A 10,813-nucleotide genomic window follows, 5' to 3' on the forward strand; every position below is an offset into this window, starting at 1 on the left:
TCCATCACAATATAACTTTTTAATGATTTGTGTTTATGTATTTGGTTTGTATTTTTATAGGTGTTAGTGTACTAAGACAATATGATAAATGTTTGCATGATACTAAACAAAAGGTTGCTGAATATATACAGTAAAAAAAAAATATATATATATATATATATACAGTATATGTATACGTATATACTTGAATGTATACTGTTAACTCTGTTAATTGTGTAATGTAAAATACATTTTAAAATAAAACTTTAATTGTATTAATTTCACAATAGCATGTCGCAAAAATACAAATATACATACATACTTACACACATATTTAACCATACATACATACATAATTGTACACACACATATACATAAATCTTACCTTATTTCTGCTTTCACTTACTGTAAATAAAAAATAAAAACAAAATGATTCTCAGTGTTTAAATACAGCATGGTCCACTGTGACCACTTTTTTTAATTGATGCCATGTTTTATTCAGAAATATATTATCAGCATAAGAGTTTGGTAAAAAAAAAATTGAAATAACATATTTAAGAATGATTTAATATTTTAAATGTAATGACAGCAGATGACAAACCTGATGACCATGTTATGATGGATGGATGGATAGATGGATGGATGGATGGATGGATGGATGGATGGATGGATGGATGGATGGATGGATGGATGGATGGATGGATGGATGGATGGATGGATGGATGGATGGATAGATAGATGATAGATAGATAGATAGATAGATAGATAGATAGATAGATAGATAGATAGATAGATAGATAGATCATGAAAATATTTTTTAGAGTGTAGATAGATAGATACAAATTTATCCTGCCTTAGAAAAATATTCACTCTCACATTTTCTCATTTCTTGTCTTCTTGAGAAAGCAATTCAAACTGTGTTTTTTTTGTTTGTTTTTTTTTGTTTTTTTTCAGACATAGTGAATGTTTAATGCACACACCAGGCAGATGAGTGTCTCATTAGGGAGTGGAAGGCTATAGTGTTGCTTTACGGTTCTGTTCTGACTCTGTTTTAATTACGCGGGGGGAACAGTGTGGCTGGTGGCAGTTGAGTGATTAGGCTTGCGGGCAGGCAGAGCCCTGGGGCCTGTCATTATTATGCTCATTCAACTCAGCACTAATGAAAAAGTCAACTCAACACCAGTTCTGTTCCCCAGAACAAGAGCTCATGGCAGGAGCGCTCTGTATCTGTCTCACTGGCTGCACTCGGTGGGGTAGACCTAGCACAGTTGGAGCACTTTTTGCTTTTTCACACAAACCTTTTATTTATATACTAAAGAAATGACGTTCAATAATACCTATAAATAGTTCATATTTAACACAGTTAGTGCATAAAGACAAGAAGTGCTGTTGGTCCAGTTGTATGTCATGTACCCATATGTCCTTTAAATGTTCTCTAATTGAAGAGCACACTACTTTGTAAGTGTGGAGCAAACATCTTGGGTCAGGTGTGATGCACACGCAACTTTACCTCTGTTGCACATTTTTGCTTAAATGTTACCTTCGGTGATCCAATATCAGTTTTCAAATTCATGAGCAGAAGTTTTTTAAATGCTGTGAATTTAACTAACGGTCACTAATGGTTTAACTAATAATCAACTAATGGCCATTAGTTATGCCTCACATAACTAATGGTAAAAATATAAGTTTCCATTGAAACACAATACTTAATCATGAAATAACGTAATAAGTCATTTTTTATGTGCACATGACATTTAGAAACTGTATTTGAAATGAATAAGGAGCAATACATAAATGCTGATCCAAAAAAACAAAAGCAAAGAAATTACATTTATTTGTTATGACTGATTTTATTTGACATGTGCAACATGGACTGATGCACAGGTGTGCGCTATTTAGATCGGATTTGTGTTGAAGAGCCACAAGTCACACAATATTCTCTCTCTTAAAATGTAAATGGGTGTAAATGTCAAAAATATCATGTATGTCTAAAAGATTAAATTTGTTCAGGCAAAACAAGAGCTTATTGATGCAATTGTTTTATTCCAGCCAGAGGCTTCTTTAAATATTTCGTTTATACACAGGGTTATGTTTCAATGACAAGTTTAATGGTGCAATGCATAAGTATTTAGTAGTGTGTAAGTTGTAACTTAGCGCTCTTTTACGTCACAACTAAACTAAACACATCAGCTGGTGTCCCCTGGACTTCAGCTGCTTTCCAAAAGATGGCTCTACTAACTGTAACTCTACGCCCCTGCTAGTATCCTCAACATGGACAGTGGCAGAAAACCCCTGCAGCCAAACTCAACCAGTACCACTCAAGTCTGCCATCTCTTCTCCCTGTAGTCCTGCGTCAGGGTTTGGTATTTGAAGGTTCTCATCTTAAAGGTCAACTCACAGCCCTCCACCCATGAGACTGTCAGGTCAACCAGGATGACCTTCTTTGACTCTTCAGACCGGATAACTACACACGGCCTCGGGCTTGTGTGGGCAGTCCATGGAAACGGCAGTGGTTTCCTCCGGTCATCCCTCATTCGCCCTCATGCATGGGCATTCTGCATTATTTCTAAATGATTACAGTGCCTCTTAAAAGTAACTTTTTAAAAACCCAATACATTTTTTCATGAACTCGAGCATTGACAACATTGTTTGTGTACACAAAGTTTACTAAAAAGAAAGGTTTTGTACGACTCACTTTATCAGTTAGTGTTTCCGGTGGCTGGAATTTTGTCAGTCAAAAGTAGTCAATCCTCGAATGCAACGTAATGAACTGACTCCATATGAGGAAATGTCATGAACTTGTAATTCCAATGAAAAGCATGATAACTTAGACACTATAAAAACAAGCTTTAGGAGCTTTCCATCTTTACTCTCCTCATGTTATACGTTGCACTCGGAGATCGACTACTTTTGACTGACAAAATTCCAGCCACCGGAAACACTAACTGATAAAGTGAGTCGTATAAAACCTTTCTTTTTAGTAAACTTTGTGTACACAAACAATGTAGTCAATGCTCGAGTTAATGTGTAGAGCCCCTGGTGATACTTCAAGCACAGTTTTATGTTGTGTCGAGCCTCCTTCGTGTTTTAAAAATAGCGATTTTGCTGCTATCATAGAAGTACCCCTAGCACTCCCATTCAAAAGGCATTTTGACCTAAAACGAAAATACAGTCAATCTTAAAAGTGGCATTTCCATTTTAATTATGCTTTTACACGAAAGTTTGACTTCGGTAGATTAACAAAAAGAGCCTAGGTTCAATTTTGGCGAGAGTTACTCTTTAGTGCTCACCTGTCTAAATAAGCCCTGGTTTCTCTCTAGTCCTTGGTCCTGTATCTTCAATGTTAGTTTGGTTGTTTTCGGTAACACTTTAGAATTCTGCTCTGTCAGTATATAATGAATAACTACACAGAAACACACTATTAACATTCTAGTAGCTACTATTAACTAACAAGAAAGTAACTAATGAATTAGTAAGCAATAGCGCTCAGTGGAATGTGGTAGTTCACTATAGCGAATAACAACAATTTTTTTCATACCTCCCAGGGAGCTACTAAAAACTACTATATAAAGGCTCATAATTAATGTGAATAATGTATAATTAATTCTGAAGTAAAGATGGCAACCCACTAGTAATGTCTCAAGTATTACCAAATCCTTCAGAAGGAATTACTAATTATCTAAAGTCAAAAACATGAAGACTCTCAGTAATGACTGAAATCATTGTAAGCTTTTGAGGTTTGTGTAAGATTTAAGATAGTAATGACTAGAGTATTACTACATCCTTTTGGGATGTTAGTGAACAGCATACGGGCTATACTGTACCAAATGTCTATCTGAAGTGAATGCATTGGGTAGACTTTTTTGTCCAAAACAACTTTGTATTACATAATTGTTTTATCAGGTAGGCATTGCTAGGCATGCTTTAAAGAAACAAAATGATTGTTCCCTGGAAGGGATCACAATTGCATTGCTTTGTCACAGATATTAGGTCTGACCTCTGCTAGGTCACTGTTATTTATTTTGACCTTCTAGATCCTCTGGCTAAGAACACTGGTGCGGTCCAGGCATTGTAGGATGTCCCCTTTCTGAATAGAGGTGTCAATATGCCTATTCTCAGTCATGAGGTCATTCTTTGAGCTATTACTGTGAAAATCTCGCTCTCATGCTGAGAGGTGAGATTGTTCTGAATTTATTGATCTCAAAGAGTCCTTCTTCTTCAGTATGAAACAGCTTTCTGCTCCTTTCATGTGAGATGGAGTGGTCCCATTTGGCTGTATATTTAGAAACATCCATAATCTTCTGAGAAGGTTCAGGCCACTTTGTCCTGAGACAAATGCTGATGGTTTTTTTTACCGCTATCTTTTGTATATGTGTGCTTGTATTCTTCATCTACCTAATTGGGGGGGGGGGGGGGGGGGGGGGTCACTTCCAACAGCTCAGAGGGTTGAATAACTATTTGTTGGACCACTTTATACAATGCATCATAAAGTTCCCCTGTTATGTTATTTTAAAGGTTCCTCATTTAGTTTTGGAGGTCTCCTGCAGCGTTTTTCTCACAGTGTCTGAAACAGTCAGTCTATCTAAACCCCTCCTTTCCGAGAGTCTACTCTGCTCTGATTGGTCAGACGGTCCAGTCTGTTGTTATTGGTCAACTCTGCAATGATTGGTCAGATGCCCCAGTCTGTTGTGATTGGTCAACTCTGCAATGATTGGTCAGATGGCCCAGTCTGTTGTGATTGATCTACTCAGTTCTAATTGGTCAGACAACCCAGTCTGTTGTGATTGGTCTACTCTGCTTTGATTGGTCAGATACCCCAGTCTGTTGTGATTGGTCAACTCTGCAATGATTGGTCAGATGGCCCAGTCTGTTTTGATTGATCTACTCAGTTCTAATTGGTCAGACGACCCAGTCTGTTGTGATTGGTCAACTCTGCAATGATTGGTCAGATGGCCCAGTATGTTGTGATTGATCTACTCAGTTCCAGTGTTGTTTTTGGCAGCCCTTTTAGTTTTAGTCTTAGTCTTAGTCTTTTTGACGAAAATGCTTTTTAGTTTTAGTCACATTTTAGTCACTTATAAACTTGATAGTTTTAGTCAAGTTTTAGTCGACGAAAACGCAAAAAGGTTTTAGTCAAGTTTTAGTCGACGAAAACACAAAAAGGTTTTAGTCAATTTTAGTAAAAAAAAAAAAGAAAGAAAAAAAGTAGTCTTTAATAAATTAATTTAGGTTAAAAAGTATTGGAAATGGGCTTAGGTTTGACAGGTTGCAGCAAGTTGCAATTCATAAAACAACAGTTAACCTTAAAACCTTTGCATAATAAACTAGACTTTCTGAATAATTCGATTGGTTGGGTCCTTACATGCGCTTCGTGAGGCACACTAGCACACACACGCAAGGTCTCTCGCTCCCTTTCTCTGGCTGTGCGCGCGCTACACATGCGCGCTCTTGCTCGCTCTATCTAGATTCCGAGAGATTCAGATTTGCGGGCAATTCTGAAATTATCGTACATTATGGGATTTTTTTCATTATTGATCGTACATCGTACAACAACGATTAGAATGCGGCATTGCTGATACTTTTTTTTTTTAGCTCAAAACAGGCCGATTTCACGCAAAATAGGCAGAAATTACATTGTGAACGTCAGACTTATAATCATTTTCGTTCCATCTCGTCTCGTCAACGAAAACTCGAAAACGTCTCGTCATGTTTTAGTCACCTTAGAGCCATTTTTAGCTAGTCATCGTAACGTTATCGTCATAAAAAAAAGTGCGTCAACGAAATAATTGCGTTATCGTCATCGTTGACGAAAACAACATTGCTCAGTTCTAATTGGTCAGACGGCCCAGTCTGTTGTGATTGGTCTACTCTGCTCTGATTGGTCAGACGGCCCAGTCTGTTGTTATTGGTCTACTCTGCTTTGATTGGTCAGATGCCCCAGTCTGTTGTGATTGGTCTACTCTGCTTTGATTGGTCAGATGCCCCAGTCTGTTGTGATTGGTCTACTCTGCTTTGATTGGTCAGATGGCCCAGTCTGTTGTGATTGGTCTACTCTGCTCTGATCGGTCATATGGCCCAGTCTGTTGTTATTGGTCTACAGCTTACAACGCATGTCGGAAAACGAAATGCTCATTACCATATCTGAATTTTATCCCATATCTTCCTCAGCGCTTGATACACAGTGATGCGAACAGTAATAATGACATCAGTTTAACTGTATGAGTTGTAGCGAGAGTCCCTATCCTTTGGAAGTGCATACAAAGTTGATTTGCGATGCAGAAAACAATGTCTTCTCGACATGTCGGCACGAACCAACATCAATTGGTTCGTGGGGGGGGGAGAGATGATATTACATGCGCTTCATGAGGCACACTCGCACGGCCTCTTGCTCTCTAACTAATTCGCGGGCATCAGTGAGCCGCTATCAATATGCGGGAGACTCCCGGAACTTCCGGGAGGCTAAATTTTTGGTGCCCCCTCAGCTCTTGGTGCCCTACGCACAGCGCGTGATGCGCGTGGTGGGAGCGGCGGCACTGGCAGCGGGTTTCGAGGACTGGAGTTGAGAACCACTGCACTAGAGGGTGGATACACGACCCGAGTCCGACGGGCCGGGCCGGGTTTGGATAGATATTCAGAAATGATGTTCGGGTCAGGCTCGGTCACATCAGCGCGATAAGGCATTGAACATTTTAAATTTAAAACAGATTATTATGTAGGTAGCCAATTTGCCTGATGCTTTCTATGGATGCAAACGATCGTTTTTGTGATTAAAATACATGTAAAATATTACCATAATATCTGTCTTCCTGTGGACATTTCCTAATACCTTCCTACAATTGCTTAATACAAGCGGGCTTTCCACACAAACAAACGTACATGTGTCATTAGTATGAGAAAAAAATGGGATTTTAACTGTCGGTCTCGGTTCGGGCTCGGACATAAATATCTTTATGCCTGTCGGGCTCGGGTCGGGCTCGGACATAAATATCTTTATGCCTGTCGGGCTCGGGTCGGGTTCTGTTACTGCACTCTCGGGCTCGGACAGAAAAATTTGGCCCGATCCGCACTCTATTACACACATGAAAAAAAAATCATAGCAATGGCATTTTAATGTTATGCAAGTGAAAATTTTGTAATAATAAATCATATTATAGTTTTTTTTTTTTTTATTGCTAACATCCTTTTGTCCAATCTGTAGTCACATTTCCACACAAAATGCAGTCAATTAAAACGTTTCTAGAATGCCTACATTTTCTTTACATATAAGCATACCCAATATTAAATTCATGGATCTTCATAGACTTTTTTTTACAAATGCTTAAACGCAGCATGCCAGACCATAGACACAGTATATAGTCTCTACTTCTGCAACAATTTCAGCTCAAAAGTATTGAAACAAATAATTAAAAACAAATATTCAAGCAGCATTTTTAAATTACTGATCATTACAGTAAGAAATAGCTGGTTCCAATCTCAATCAGAGACATAGCCAGGTGTTGAAGACATTTTCATTTCATGGACATACTCAATAAAAAGGCTCTCTTTGAAAATAGTTTTGTTCAAAGCAACACAGAACAACACAGAGGAGCAGAAAAAAGAAAGAAAATGTCTTGAAGAGGGAGAGGACTAGATGGTTGAGGGAGAGGACTAGATGGACCAGGGAGAGAAATAGTTGGACCAGGACAAGGGAGAAGGAGAGGTTGGGGGAGAGGAGTAAGAATGCGTGCTGCTGTTCAAAGGAGAGCTGTTGTCACGGATTAAATAAGAGCCACCATCTTAGACCATGTGATAAACCATGGTCTATCATTGAAAGAGGCTGGTGAAAGAGTCCCGCCTAATCTCAGACGGTCAACCGTTGCTTCCATTATCCAGATTTTTCAACAAACCAACAGGTAAGTCATTCATTTCATGAGGGCAACTTGTAACTGTATTACAACTGTATTACAACTATTAACTGTATTACAGTAACTGCTGGCCACCTATGTTATATTTGTGTCCCTCTAAAGGAAACAATGACTTCCTCACTCTGGGGAAAGAAGAAAGCTTCTCAGTGAAGACCAAGAACATGCCATTGTAGGATGGGTCATTGCTGACAATACAATAAAACTGAGAGAAATTCAGACCAGAATTGTAGAGGACAACCTGGTATTCCAGAACATGGAAAGCATCAGCCTGGCTACCATTGCTCGGACTCTGACCAAACACAGAATTCGAATGAAACAGTTGTACACGGTTCCCTTTGAGAGAAACAGTGATCGGATCAAGGAACTCCGGCACCAATACCTCCAGGTATGGTGTCTATACACCATGTCTAATTGTGACTATTCCACACTTCTTCTTTTTTTCACTATTCTCTATTGCTACAATACAACATACCCACATAGTGAAAAGCATTTATGTAAAAATTGTGTTTGATTTTTCTTTCAGAGAATTATGGAGTTGGAGGCTAATCAGACACTGCATGAATTCATTTATGTAGACGAGGCAGGGTTAAACCTGGCAAAAACACGTAGACAAGGAAAAAATGTAATTGGGAAAAGGGCACCGTTGATCTGCCGGGTCAGAGAGGAGCAAATATCACAATGTGTGCTGCAATCTCAAGTGCTGGTTTGGTCCTGCAGAAAAGCCAGAATTGTCCCTACAACACAGAGCGCCTTCTTTTGTTTTTAGATGACCTCCACCAACAACTGGTGCCAGAAGCAGAACAGTTGGGAGGAAACATGAGGACATTTGTGATTTGTGTACATGGGACAATGTAGCATTCCACCATTCACATGCAATCACTATCTGGTTTGCAACACATCCAAGAATGATTTCCCTTTTTCTTCCTCCGTACTCTCCTTTCCTCAACCCCATTGAAGAATTTGTTTCTGCTTGGAGGTGGAAAGTATATGATCATCGGCCACATGACCAAATGTCCCTCCTGGATGCCATGGATGCTGGCTGCAGAGACATCTCAGTTGAAGACTGTCAGGGCTGGATAAGGCATGCCAAGCATTTCTATCCAAGGTGTATAGCGAGAGACAACAAACGATGTGATGTAGACGAGAACATGTGGCCAAATGATCGTATAGATTAGAACAGTGCCATTTTTCTGTCATTTTGTTTTATTTTTGCACATTTTAAACCAAAGGCCATGTATGTTTGTTATGTTCTTTTTTGTTGATCACTGACAGCATATGGCTAATAAAGCCTTTACTGCAGCAATTCTGTCACTTACTGTTTTTTTTTTTTTCAGTTGTACATTCTATAAAGTATTGATGACTCCTTCAGATATTATGTTGTAGACATACTATCTAATGCACCATGAATTCACACACACACAGCTGAATGAATAATACAAAAAATGGATTTCATACTGTATGTTCTATATAGAACTGAAACATGACAAGTAATGCAGTTTTTGTTATGCACCAACTGTTAGCATTTTGACAGTCATTGCGCTATGATTGACTATGGGCCCTATTTTAACGATCTGAAACGCAAGTATCAAATGCGAAACGCAAGTAACTTAGGTGGATCTCGGGCGCTGTTGCTATTACTGGGATAAATGACTCTTGCGCCCAACGCAAATCTAAAGTGGGTTGGTCTGAAGTAGCTACATTACTCATAGGTGTGGTTTGGGCGTAACATGAAATAAACCAATCAGAGCATCATCTCACATTCCCTTTAAGAGCAGACGCACTTGTTCCATGGTGAATTGCTCTTATAAGGCGCCAGGTGCACGAGAGTAGAGGTGATTTCGTAGTCTTCAGAATTTTGTTTCCTGGTTCTTGACGGACAACCCACTTTGTCAGATGTCCTTATATACCGATGTGTCTTGCCACTATTGATCAAACAGGTTTTATCCGTCATTACTACAATTAGCCTGAATAATTTGGGTAAATGTGTAAGCTAGATGTATGCCTATTTTTCACATCTTCATGGACACCACAATGATTTCCCTCGTGTGGTAATAGTTTTCCTTGTAATTATGTATGGTTTGGGAAAATGGGAACTGCTGCGTCTATGAGAGAAGCAAAGTGTATGCGCGTTATCTGAATAACGCGCCACTGACTTTAGACTAGGTTTTTCCTGGTCTGTGGCGGAATTGTTTTCTGAAACTGCAAAATAGCACCAGGGAACGTTTGCGCTGGAACACGCCTCCTCTTTTTGCTGAACCCTTCGCTGATTCTACAATATATGGTGTAAAAACGTCTGAGTGCTGCCCTCTTCAGGTTGAAAAGTGGCTACTGCAGTTGAATTTTCCTATTGGATGTTGTGGTACTGCGTGACGTAAGCAGGCATCAGCTCACCACACTCTTGCCTACAGAGAGACGGGTCTCTGGTGGAGGTAGAAGCGCAGATTTTTTCTAAAACCGGCTGATTTATGTTGTTCTGTCGGAGCATAGTGTCTGTTTCAGTGAATATGATAAAAAAAAATATTGCCGACTGCACCTTTAAGAATTGGCACACACTTCTTAGCAATTGAAAAAAACATACTGGTATTCATGATTAAAATATATATATATATAAATGAATCAAATCAGTACCAAAAAATACACTAAGAAAATGTCAAATGATGAAATCTTTATGTAGACCCAGGTTTCCTGCTATTTTCTTTCTTGACATTTAATTAGTTTATATTTTAAATGCAGTAATCACATCTGACCATTTACAGGTAACTTCTTAGACACTTTATTGTTCACACCATACAACTTGTGATTGACCTCACTCTGTATGTGTGTAGTTCTCACAAGACCTTGATCAGCAGATAAGAAGAAAGAAAGAAAGAAAGAAAGAAAGAAAGAAAGAAAGAAAGAAAGAAAGAAAGAAAGAAAGAAAGAAAGAAAGA

The sequence above is a fragment of the Phoxinus phoxinus genome (assembly GCF_949152265.1).
Source record: "Phoxinus phoxinus genome assembly, chromosome: 12".
NCBI classification, from domain to species: Eukaryota; Metazoa; Chordata; class Actinopteri; order Cypriniformes; family Leuciscidae; genus Phoxinus; species Phoxinus phoxinus.